General features: G+C 36.2%; 1 protein-coding gene across 9 annotated transcripts in view; it reads left to right on the top strand.

The window, feature by feature from the left end:
• CDIN1 (CDAN1 interacting nuclease 1) overlaps positions 1–12,500 on the top strand; it is a 205,265-nt gene that overhangs the window by 62,721 nt on the left and 130,044 nt on the right. The window lies entirely within an intron of this gene.

The raw sequence follows: 12,500 nt of genomic DNA, 5'->3' as shown, positions 1-12,500 counted from the left end.
ATATCATTCCATAGTACACGTTGGATTTTTATTTTTTTAACTCTTTGTCAGGGATTTCTCCTTTGATTTTCTTTGAATCTGCAGTTATCAGTGACTGGTGGCCCAGTTACCTCGTGAAGGTTTCATTTGAATGAATTAAGTACTTCCCCTAAAAATTCAATATCATTTCAATAGATGTAGCCTCTAAAGTAACCTGCAGTGATGCTTCATGAGCAAATCACATGATGTCAGAATGGTATGGTTTCGATTTAATCAAGAAAGAGATTAAAGTGGATGTGTGTTATTTTCAACTTCGCCGCAGTGCCGCCATTTGTCAAAGTCAACCTTCTGATTGCTTTGGACCTACTGCTATCCACGTCTTGTCAAAATAGTAGTCGGCGCAGTCTGAAGCAGGTAGACCGGCCTCGACAGAGCAGCATCAAACACACTAAAACAGAATTCATTGACTTGTGAATTATGAAGTTAATAGGTTGATCATAAATTTCGTAGCCGTTAATTTATCTTTATAATGCTGGCACATCTTCGGTACATTTTTCTTTTTATTTTGTACCGTTTTATACAGGAGAGTTAAATAGTAGTGAATATAATTTTGATGTATACTGTGTATCAGGATTCCTATAATTCCAATGCTAGGATTAAATGTCTTGCATGAATACACTGGAGAAGGACATGAGCATATTTAGAAACGTATCAAGGAAAAAGGGTATTTTAAGAATGTGGCTTCTTAGAAAGGAGGCAATTGTAAATATTGTATGCTTGAATTACACTATGATTATGTATAATCAAATAACTGTATTTTGAGGCTTTTTCTTTTATAATTGTTTGGGTTAATGGCTGTTTTACTGTGAGTTGTTACAGAGTCAGATTTTTTTTTTCCTTTACGTAAAATCGTGACAGAAATTTGATGTTATTTTTAATCATCATACCAGGCTATTGTGAAGCCACCTCTTTAACTCTGCACTTGCCAGTAGGCTGCCTGCCTGTCAAAAAGCTTTGAAATTCTCTTCTGGATAGAAAATGATTTTAAAAAAATCTTATGATTATCTAACAAACCATTGTTAGAGGTTTATCATTTTAAAAATAACAGAAAAATGTTAAAATTATTGCCAGATTGTAGAACTTCATTCAGTTGGAGGATGATGCTGGGTTGTCTTCCTTTCTTTTCTTTGTCTTTCTCATCCCTCCTCTTTTCTTTCTTCCCCCTTCCTCCCCACCCCCACCCTTGAAGTAAAGAGCTTTAAAATACTGTGGCTTATATTCTGACACTTTCTTCCCCTTCACAGCAGCGACCTGGCTGGCCTTTGGCAATGAAATTCAATGCACATGGCTCCGCAGTCAAATCATCAAATTTCCCTGTGTGTATATTAGAGTTTTGTAATGTGTTTCCATTATGAAACAATGCGGGGATAATTGTCTTTGGTAGCAATTAGCTAACAGGTTTGTTCAGTGCTATTGGCAGAGGCATCCATCATCCCCCTCCCTGACCACACTTTTTGTCTAGTGTGGACTATGGCGATCAATAGAATTCTATATAGGGGAAATCACCTCAGCTTTAATGAGCTGCGAGTCTCAGTCAGTCTTGGTTTGTATTTTTAATTTTTTCCTTTTAAAATTAGAAATGGGGGGAAAAATCCTATTCCTTTGGGAGTGGAGAGTACTGTGTATGTACTATTACTTTCACTAGATCAATGCTCAGTTTTAAATTGTTTTCTTTCTCTAAAAAGGTGTAACTAACAACATGGGACACATAAAACGTGATTTCAGTAATATATACTTTAATAATATCCACTTTTAAGGAGCACTGTGGGCTTTTCTGTGGGTTAATTTTTAGAGTATGATATGTACATTCTGCCCAGTGTCTCAGTAGTTAGAAAGAACCCTAAATGGCACTTTGAGAACAAACAGTTTTGTTGTACTCACTTTTTTATTGCCCCTGGTTAAATAATGTTTTACAGTCCTTTAGAATACTTTTGTGTCGTACTATTGCTCACCCTTAAAACAAAACTAACATACTGATAGCAGAGGTATAGAGACTGAGTTTCAGAGAAGGTAAGTGACTTGGCCATGGTCCTAATTGTTGCTACATAAAGCTGACCCTAGAGCCCAGATTCCAAATTAAATCTGTTCAACTGAACTGAGTTTCTTTCTTCTTCTCAAATAGACAGTATAGGGAAGTTAACTCACATTGTGCCATTTTCTTTTCCTCATGAAATCCAAATGAGATGTGAGGAAATATAGTTGGCATTTTCATGGTTTTCTGTGGCCTCAGAATAACCCATTGAGGTAGGTGAGGCACAGAAGGCCAGTTCACAGGTTAGGAAACAGACTGTAAGAAGTTATAAACGCAAGTGGTGGTAAACGGCATAGTGGTGAATGGCAGTGCTGGAATTCAAGGCTACCAGTTCCTCATCAAACTCCTTCTACTGCATTATTGTGAGTATAGTACCAGTTAGAATAATTGTTGGGAAAATGCTGTCAGAATAGGATTGCAGGTTTTCATGTCACATTACAGACCTGGGCAAAAGCAGGAGATGAAGAGCTCTTTACTATCATGCCATCAGTTCCAGTGATTGAGCCCTACCCCACTCAGTAGTCTTTCTTCTTAGCGTAGAATATGACCAACAGCATTTTGATTAATAATGAGTAATAGGTAAATTGCATTTGGGTCTGTTTTCTTAAAAGTGAAAGTCCTTATATTTTGAACAGACCCTTTAAGTATCAAAATGCATCTTTTTCCCTGTTTTTTTCACATTTTCTAATTGTACCAATGGAGAGTGAAATTGACCAGTTACAGACTGGGTTGTTAAGGAACCCTGAATTTTAATTCCATGTTGCAAAATCTACCCCTGGGATCTCACCTTCCCATCTTAACTTTTACAAGAAGGCTAAAGACCTTACCTTTGTTGTTGTTGTTGTATCGTGCTCTCCAATTTTAGCACACATTCTACTCCCCATTAAGTCTCAAATATTAAACCTGTGAATGAATGAATGAATAAATGAATTGAGTGTCATAGTTCTTAGTGATATGGATCTGATTAGACTTAAGAGTAGTCCCTTACTAACAATACTGAAACATTGATTCCTTTGGGATTCATGTGCTTTATTCTTCTGCAGCTCATCAAGAACTGTGTGAGTGCTGTCTATATCCTGAGCACTAGGTACTGTGGTAGATGGAAAAAGGAATAAAACTCACAAATTTTCCATCAAAGAACTCACAGCTTAGTGGGATGTGTGAAGCACATACATAATAATTATCTTTCTATATGTGCTTTTAGAGGTAAAAACATGCTGGAAGGAGTCAGTACCTTTTGGTTTACAGAATTAGAGGAGGTTTCATGGGCTTGGGGAGTATCGCTGCAGGGGAAGGCCGTTTAAGACAGAGAACTATGTGAACCAAGGAAAGAAAATGGAAAAGTATAAGGTATGCTTAAGAATAGTCCAGACTTGCTAACTAAAAAGCTCATATGTAGATTCATGGTGGGAATTAAAGTTGGCCAGATTCAGTTAGGATCATATGATAAAGATACTGAATTCCAGACGTGGGTGTTTGTATTTAAATTAGCAGGCGGTGGGAAACCATTGATGGTTCTAAATGGCAGAGTGACATGATCAGAGCTTTTATTTATTTATTTATTTATGGTAGGGCTTTTCAACAAGACAGATGCGAAGGATATCATTTACATAGCAGTAACCAGGATTCTCCATAATTCCTAACACTTTTCTGTTACTCCACTCCCTCTCCCACTCAAGAAAGCGTATTGGGAAACAGTTGAAGAACAGTAATATTAAATATCCAAGTCAACTTTCATTTATTTAAAAAAAGCACCTACAGATTTACTTAGTGATCGTTATAATTTGTGATACACTCTATAATGAATTGAGACACAGAACTGTGTGTTGTGATGGCAATTAAAAACCAAGGTTGAAGATAACATGGCAACACTATGAAGAATGGATCGAAGTGAGGAAATACTGGATGTAGTGAGAAAGAACAACTAATAAGCTATTAATTATTCCTGGAAAGTTTAAATCAGGTCTGAATTAGAGTTTGCAGTGGAAGTAAAAGAAGAGATAAAGTCTATAGGCCCTGCAATGTACTGGACACTGGTGATGAGTAAGTGAAAGGAGCCTAGGATGAATTGGAAATTTCAAACTGGTGTATCCCATAATATAGAAATAAGAATTGCCTTGAATTGGGGAAGGTAAAAAATTTTAATTCACTTTGGGCTCCTTAAATGCAGGTACCAGAACACATCTTACAGAATGCTTCTGTAAAGTTGGAAATTTAGGGCTCCTTCTCAAGAACATAGTGTAGATTTGCATCATCTGTAAATGGAATGTTTTTTTCTAAGACACTTGAAATAGGAGGCGGCACTCCCCACTCTATATGTGACTCCTCATTCGATTCTTAAGTATTCAAGTTATTACTTAATCCTTAAAATAATTAATGATTGAATTTCCATTTGCATGGTACCTTAAATTTTTCTGCTCCCTAAATGGTGGTAAAATGAATGTAAGGAATTAATGCATATTCTAGAAATAAGTGCCTCATTGAGAGGAAGTAAACGCATGGAACTTCTCTAGCTTAGTATAGAGGGGGCTGCTTCTGACTCTTTCCAAACCTCTTGTTTATTGATTATACGTTTATTTAATGAGAAATATGATTTCCTTACATATTGCAGGTGGGTGTTCTTCAGCCTTTTATATAATTTCAAGCATTTTTAAAAGTCTTAATTAAAAGACTTTTCAAGCTTTGACACCATATGATGTTTTCCATTTCTTGAAAGCTCTACTGTATTCTATTCTATACTTTAAGGCTTGTTGTCTGGACAGTTCAGGTAGAATTCGAGGGGTAGGAATTTGAGCTTATTTTGGACCCTCAGTGTTTGTTGATAAAAATTGTATCAGTGGGTAGGCATTTTCTTCTATCTATGTCTAGACTTGCTTTTTACAACTGGTGGAATGAGAAAAATGACTTATTTTCACTAGTTTGAAAAAGAAGTATAGAAGCATATTCATTGCATGATAAATATTAATGATAACAATTACACTGAAAGCTTTTGTCATTCAAGAAGCTCAGAATTGGAAATTAGATTCCAGCTATGCTTTATATACAAGTCAGGGGCATTTAATGAACTCTATGTTATCCATGATCCTGGGTATAAGCAGAGGATGGTTACTTGAAATTAAAAATAATCTACCTTGGCTGTTAACATTGATACAATACTGAAGTTCTTCCTCCCTTTGTATTTTTCTCAAAAGCTTATAAGGAAAATCTTAAAGTGAAAAAAGCAAACTGAATGAGTGAACAGGCTGTTAGGGGAGGAGGGGGGATGATGGTGAGAGGGTCGTTGGGGCAGGACCAAAGGGATTGCAGAGTTGCCTCACAATCTAAAAGATAAGAGTAATCAAGGATTGATGACACGTTGTTGCTTGATTTTGACAGAAATAATCCCCACCACCCTAACTGGGACTTCGGGAAAGGTCAGGAAATAAAAATTGGTTCATATTGCCTTGAAAACATTATGCTAAATGAAGTAAGTCAGACACTAAAGGACAAATATTGTATGGTTTCATTTACATGAGGTGTTTCAAGTAGGCGAATTCATTGCAACACAGGGTAGAATGGTGGTGGTCTAGGCCCAGAAGGAGGAGGGGATGGGGAGTTATTATTTAATGGGTATGAATGTCAGTTCAGGAAGATAAAAAAAGTTCTGGAGATGGATGGCGATGATGGTTGCACAACAACACGAGTGTACTCATTATTATTGAATGGTACACTTACGGATCGTTAACATGATAAATTTTATGTTATGTGTATTTTACCAGAATAAAAAAAAAACCTTTAAGAAAGTGGTTCATAATGTATGGTGCTTATATGTGCAAAATCTTCTGGTATAGTCCTGACTTCATGTAATTTTTTTTTTCTTTTTAGGGAAAATGAATTTACGATAAAGTGGAATCTTCTTAGAACTTAAAAAAATGCTTTTATTTACAAAGATTGAAAAATAAGAAAAACTTTTTTTCGTCAGTATTTCTTATTTTTTAGTTTGATTTGAGATACTGATTATTGACATTTCTGGTCATTTCAGAATTTACTAGAAACGCCTTTTGTGTATCTTGAGAGAAGTAGTTAATTTGGGTGCCAAATTATATTATATAGTTGCCCCTTTTAATTAAGGAGCTACTTCTTAGTTTAGAGTTTTTTTTTTTTTAATCAGGTAAATTGACTAGGGATAACAGAATTTTTGTCTGAGTCTAGCGAGACACCAAATTGTTTTCTGAAGTAATTAGATTTATAATTATGAAGTGGAATGTAGAAATTACAGAATGGAAATCAAGAGATTTGTTCCTCCCCAAATGATGAAATGCACTGAACTGAGAATTATCGTGGCTCATATTTTTCAGGGGGGTTAACAGCTTAGTTGAATTGCCGCTAAGCCTAGCCTCTTTGCAGTTGCTCCCCTCTGCTATCTAGTCTCTGACGCCATCCCTGCCATCACTTGTCCCTTTCCCTGACAGATAGACACACCTAATGGGAGATTGCAAGGTTGTCAGAGTCATGTTCCTGAGTGTTGTGCCTCTTGTGTAGATCTGTGCTGAATCCTGAGCTGAGATCTCTCACTTAGTGTTAAGCCTTGGCAACCAGTTTTGGCCTCAGTCTTTAGAGTTCCTTTCAGCCTAATTCATTGTTTCTGCAAAGAACTTCTGAACTGCAAATTTGCTTTTTCTTCTAGCGTTGGAACGCCCAATACTTCCACATTCCATGAGTAGAGCTCATCTCTTGGCCCTGGTTGTATATCTGTCACTCTATCCACTGGCTTAGATCACCCTTCAGTTTTGCTCCTTATCTCTTTATTAGTTTTTAGCTGCTTAAGGCAATTCAAATAAGCAATAATGATAGCTGATATTTATATAGCACATGCTATATGCCAAGTACTTTCTAAGAGCTCTACCACTTGGACATTTAATCCTCAGAACAACTTTATGAGACAAGTAGTATTATTCCCATTTTCAGATGAGGAAGCCAAGGCACAAAGATCTTAAGGGACTTGCCCCAGGTCAAACATTAATTAGCGACAGTATAATTCCAGAACCTGTGCTCTAGGAAAAGCACCTACGCTTTTTCCCTAGGAAAAAAGTATTTTGTCACTCAACTCTGTATCGTGAAACTTGTGTGGGTAAATCATTTTCCTGAGCCAGAAAGTTTGTAAGTCAACATTGTAGTTCACCAATGTTATTGCTTGGTTACAAACTCCTCAAATTTCCCAGTTTATCCAAAAAAGAGTCTTATTTTTTTGTAACTCTCAAACAGACTTTTAAGTGCTTGTGTAATTCATTTACTTATGTCATATAGCACTATATGTCTTCATAAAAAGGAGTCTTAACATATAAGTGCTTAACCTTTACTTCTTCATGATGAGCTTTTAAATTGTTATTGTGCTGACATAATTAGGTGTAACGCCTAAAATGCTTTGTGTGTATAGCTATAAAAAGAAAGTAATGTGATCTAGGACTGACAGTAAAGCTGTATCTAGGAAAAAATCCTATGGAAGGCTGAAATTGAATGTGGTAACTGCAATTATCTAAAAGGAAGTCTATTACCTTATGATAAAACTGTCAAAATAATGATTGGGTACTCCCACAAATTGTACAGAGAATCAATAAAACCAATATTACGTCACGATTTGAGAATTTAGGAATTCCACTTTCTCCTAATTCATGAGCGGATGCTAATATATTTAAGAATGAGATAATTGTAGGGTTTTTTTCCTGCTTCATTTTGTAAGTAACTCTTTGCTTGAGAAGCTTGATAAACAACATTCTTGGAATATATGAATAGTATTTATTCATTAACCAGATAAAAATGTACAGACAACATGAGCTACTTTCTTGTGCCTTGCAAGGACATAAAATGCAGCATTTTGAGTAGAGCTTCCTTGTTGATGGTGAGTAACTTCTGCTTCATCGAGGGCCTGTGCTTTGACCATTTGGATCATAGTCGGTTGATCTGTGATATCATTGTATACAAGTGAGCTTTTGTATTTTAATGGGGATTACCAAATTATTATTGCTAAGACTAAATTGTGTATGTAGGTAAATGATTTATCTTCTTCACTAAGCTCCCTAACCTCCAACTTCTCATTTTTGCTTTTGATCTAAGAAGACAGTTTATATAATAATACAGGAATAATTTTTGGTTCCTTCTCTTGATTCATCTCCTGGTCTCACATCTCTATATATTAGTTGACTTGAATTACATATTTTGTTGGTAATAAAAACCTACCATTTACTTAGAACTCTAGGATTGAGAGGATATGCTAAGGAATTTTATAGATAACACATGAAACACATGAATAGAACCTTATTGTTTAAAAAAGTTTTCATAAGTTTTCTTTGACCCATACAATAACGCTTTGACATAGATAAGGCAAATGTTATTTTGTGGTTATATAAATGATAAACAGAAGCTCGGGATAAATGACCAGCCTCACTGTACCCTTAGAAAGGGCAAGAACTGGGACTTGATCTCAGACCACCTACATCTATCTGTTCTTCTGCTTACCCTCATTACGTATCTGAATGCACAAAGGAACAAACAAAAGCAATGAGAAGGGAAGGGACCTAAATCTAATTTCAGAGTCTACTTCTTTCCATTATTTAATGAGTGTGAGTTAACAGCATTGCTTAGATATTTCCCCGAGTGCTTAGCTTCTTTTAATGTGAGAAGACTTGATCTTCTTTCTACTTAAATCTCATCTATTACAATTCGTGTGTATTTCCTCTTACAGAGTTGGAATCCCAGTTTGATCTCTTACTATTGCTTTGGGTAGCTTCTTTTGCAGCCATAGTTTGCTCGTCTTCAAAATCAGATAACATCCACCTTTCAGTGTTATACAGATTAAAGATGATTTTGTAAAGTACCTAGCATGGTGCTTGGCACATAATAGGCACTCAAATGATAGTAACTTTTGTAGCAACGGGCAGTAATATTCCGATAGTTCCTTAAAACATACAAAGGAATTAATTTATCTTTCATCTTCTTTCAGTACTCTTGAAATTTGAATTCTATGTTAATTTCAGAGATTCTGAAACCTCTTGGAATTCTTTTTATGATGCTCTGTATGGGGAGAGATTAATTTTGGTCTTATTGAAGTAGCATAGAATGAGAGGATGAACTCAATTTCCTGAATTCTTTTACTAGTTTAACTTAATGTGTTTTTTTCTTATAGTAACAAAACAACAGTATGTCTGGCCTACCTATATATATGTACTGTGGAAATTTATAACCCTTTATTCTTGTATATAACTATATCTTATACTTCAGGAATTCTTTTAGCCAATGCTTTGTCAAAAGCAATGGGAGTTTTTTTATTTTGTTGTTGGTAATGGTAATGGAAGGGTTAAATTTTTCATGAGCTCATATCTAGGGGCAGCAATTCCCCTAGAAATCTGTAACTTTTTTTAGTAAAATTTTTATTGGGATAATTTTAGATTTACAGAAAAGTTGCCAAGATAGTATGGAGTCCTCCCTGTACCTGCTGGTCAGTTTTAATTACCCCTAATGTTAAAATTTTACATTACTGTGATATGTTGGTCACCAGTAAGAAACCCATGTCGGTAGATTACTATTAACCAAACTCCATGCTTTATTTGAATTGCACCACTTTTTCCACTGACAGCCTTTGGCTGGTCCAGGGTCCAGTCAGGATCCCCCATGGCATTTCGTTGTTGTGTTTCCTACATCCCGACTGGTGTGTGACAGTTAGTCTTTCCTTATTGGGTTTGAGGAATATCAATCAGGTATTCTATGTAATGGTTCTGTTTTGATTTTTCTGACATTTTCCTCATGATTAGGCTGGGATTATAGAATTTGGAAAAGAATAGCACAGAGGGAAAGTTTCCTTATCATCCTATCCTATCAGGGAGTCCATGATACCAATACAACTTATCCCTGGTTGTGTTAACCTCAATCTCTTGTTTAAGGTAATGTTTGCCAGATTTCTCTACTATTAAGTTACTGTTTTTCCCTTTCCAAACTCTCTTCTTTGAAATAAAGTCACTAAATTTAGCCCACACTCAAGCTGAAGAGGAAGATTTAACTCCACCTCCTAGAGAGAGGATTATGTAGATATATTATTTGGAATTCTTCTGTAAGGAAGTTTTGGCTCCTGTATTTCCTTATTCAGTCACTTACTTATATACAAATATATGACTTGTGATATTTATTTTGTACTTCAGGTTATAATCTCACTGGACAACTTTTATTTAGATTCAGGAATTAAATGTGTGTTACACATTCTAATCTTTTAACCCCCCCCCAGCATGTTACCCATAAATTGAGCAGACATATGTCCTTGCCTATCACTCATCTCGATGATGAAATTATTTTACATCAGTCCCAAGTAAAGCCCTTTACAAACCAACTGATAAATTCTCTTTGGTTGCATACTCTTCTTTAAAAAAAGAGGCCTGTCAATGCTGTAGTAAGTGTCAAAGATTAATTTTCTCAGTCTGGTCTAAATTTTCATAAATCTGTTATATTTATTAACAAACACTTTTTTGTTTTGTTTTGTTTTTGCAAATCAACTAGTTTTGATTATTAGGGGCCATACCTTTCGGAAGTGAAGAAATCAAAATAAAGGTGAATTCCTCTAAAACCTGGGCCTGATTTTGGTTCTTTTCCATACTCAGTCACACTCTTCCGTGAATTATCAAAAATGCTGGTCAGTAAGTGAATACCTTTGTCTGCAAGGCATGGGGTGAGCAGAATGTTCTCTGGCCTGTTTATTGGGCTTATTTTTTTAATTATTTCTCACTTCAACCTTGGTTTTTCTGCATTTCCATTTTAACTGTTCCTGTTGAGTTTTCAGCCTATGGATAAACATTTGGTGAAGAAAAGTATGGCTTGTTTAAGAACATTCCTTTCATTGATATTTTATATATTTGGTTGCTTCTATATTTAGATGCTTGGCGGTGGGGGCGAGAGATCTTACGGTCTCTGGGGATGAGGAAAGTAGGCTGCACCGTTCACAAAACCTTCATCTGTTGCATGGTCTTGGAGTCAGCACTGGCATTCGTGATGTTCTTTGTCTGGGGCTGCTTGCCTGACTTTGTGATAGGAAAGGAAGAAACAGTACCTTTAGCAAAAGTATGAAAGGCTAGAGGAAATGGGGTTGACAAATAGGGGTGACAAAGGGGCAGGTTTTGTTTTTAAAATTCCCTTATTTTCTTATCAGACATTCTTTTTTTTTTTTTAAGATTTTATTTATTTATTTGACAGATAGATAGAGATCACAAGTAGGCAGAGTGGCAGGCAGAGGGAGAGGGAGAAGCAGGCTCTCCGCTGAGCAGGGAGCTGGATGCGGGGCTCGATCCCAGGACCCCAGGATCATGACCTGAGCCGAAGGCAGACGCTTAACCGACTGAGCCACCCAGGCGCCCCCTTATCAGACATTCTGACATATTGTATGTGTGTCTTTCTCTCTCCCTCCCTCCTCTCTCTCTCTCTTTCCTCTCTCAGAACATGTGCTCCTTGCTCTGTGGAGAGGTGGGTCTAATGGCTAAGTCACGTTATCTGCCTTCAAGAGGCCTATGCTCTACTAAAGGAAATAAGCTCCTCGCACAGATGCATATTCAATTTAGATTAAAATTATGACCCAGAAAACATATTAATTTGTTCATTCCAAAGTTTCTGTACCTATAACAGATGTGTTTGACACCTCTAAAAATTGAGCTTAATGTTTTGTGATGATATAAGCAAAGTGGAGTCATGTCTGGATCTAGGAGGAATTTAGGATGTATCATCCTTGCTTTCTCCTAAAGGATAATCATGTGACCTGTTTTAAATACGTCATCATTTTATGAATTTTGATGTTTTAAAATTTGTTCTACTTTGGCTGTACTGGTACTTTTTTTCCATAAATTAAAATAAACTACACAGGGACGCCTGGGTGGCTCAGTCAGATAAGTGTCTGCCTTCGGGCCAGGTCATGATTCTGGGGTCCTGGGCTCTCAGCTCAGCAGGGAGCCTGCTTCTCCCTCTGCCTGCTGCCCTCCCTGCTTGTGCTCTCTCTCTCTCTCTGGCAAATATAATAAAATAAAAAATCTTTAAAATAAAGTACACAGAATTTTAAAATAGTCAAAACGTCAGCTTGCTTTTGGCATAGGAAAAAAAAAAAGGAATGTTGTTAAATTTTAGTAACTTAAGATTTTGCTTATATTTTATTTAGTAGGCAGGGTAGAACAATTTTTTTTCTGTACTGCTTCTCTTTGGTGCTCTCTTTCTCTCTTCGTTTTTCTTTTTTTTCCCTTATTATTTAATTTGAAAGAAAAATAAGTTTTGAAATTCTGGACCTTTAGAATATTTCTCCATTTTCATTATAATTTCAAGGCAGCTATGTATCAATATGAAGTTACTTTTCATTCATTCTCCCTTGGGAGACATCAGTAAAACAAACAAAAAATAGACGAAAATCCCTGCCCTCCAGGAGCTTCTA

This window comes from Mirounga angustirostris, unplaced genomic scaffold, assembly GCF_029215605.1.
Source record: "Mirounga angustirostris isolate CCGP_5_RB_7025 unplaced genomic scaffold, mMirAng1.0.hap1 SCAF_9, whole genome shotgun sequence".
NCBI lineage: Eukaryota > Metazoa > Chordata > Mammalia > Carnivora > Phocidae > Mirounga > Mirounga angustirostris.
Note: the sequence above shows the minus strand (reverse complement) of the source record. Positions and strands in the feature narration are given on the sequence as shown.